The sequence below is a fragment of the Penaeus monodon genome, chromosome 27, assembly GCF_015228065.2.
Source record: "Penaeus monodon isolate SGIC_2016 chromosome 27, NSTDA_Pmon_1, whole genome shotgun sequence".
Classification (NCBI taxonomy): domain Eukaryota; kingdom Metazoa; phylum Arthropoda; class Malacostraca; order Decapoda; family Penaeidae; genus Penaeus; species Penaeus monodon.
In genome coordinates this window covers 17,084,082-17,084,510 of record NC_051412.1, presented here as the reverse complement: position 1 = coordinate 17,084,510, position 429 = coordinate 17,084,082, and the positions used below count along the sequence as shown (strand labels likewise).

Sequence of the window (429 nt, the reverse complement as noted above, 5' to 3'; positions counted from 1 at the left end):
GAGCATCATTCACGAAGACAAAATCAACAAAATAGAGACTGCAGTTTATACACCACCTTCGCTTTGAAGGTGGGTCTGCCTCTGAAACGTTCTATTACAGGAAACAATTATTAGTCTCTTTGTGAGTGTTTATCCCTACATTTTCCATGAGTTAACGCAACATTTGATTTCTGTGGAGTAGGCCTATTGTTTGATTCTGTAAGGTGATGAATGTAGTGTGTCTTTAAGTGTTTATAGACCTTTATTTTGATTATTAATAATGGCGCAGGAATCGATAAGATTTTTTTTTTTACATATTTGCTCTTCAGAGGTTTCTATGTAGTATTTTGGCTTCGGTGATGTTCAAGTATTACATTAATTTGCTGAAGCTTATCTCGGAAAGATCCAAACTCCTTTCAGTTACATTCTCGACGAATGATATTGAAAGAC

At 35.2% G+C, this 429-nt stretch overlaps 1 protein-coding gene across 1 annotated transcript in view; it reads right to left on the bottom strand.

Annotated features, from left to right (window-relative positions):
* Positions 1 to 429, bottom strand: part of LOC119590432 (prolyl 4-hydroxylase subunit alpha-3-like) — a 17,433-nt gene that overhangs the window by 5,594 nt on the left and 11,410 nt on the right. The gene's annotated exons all lie outside the window — the stretch shown is intronic.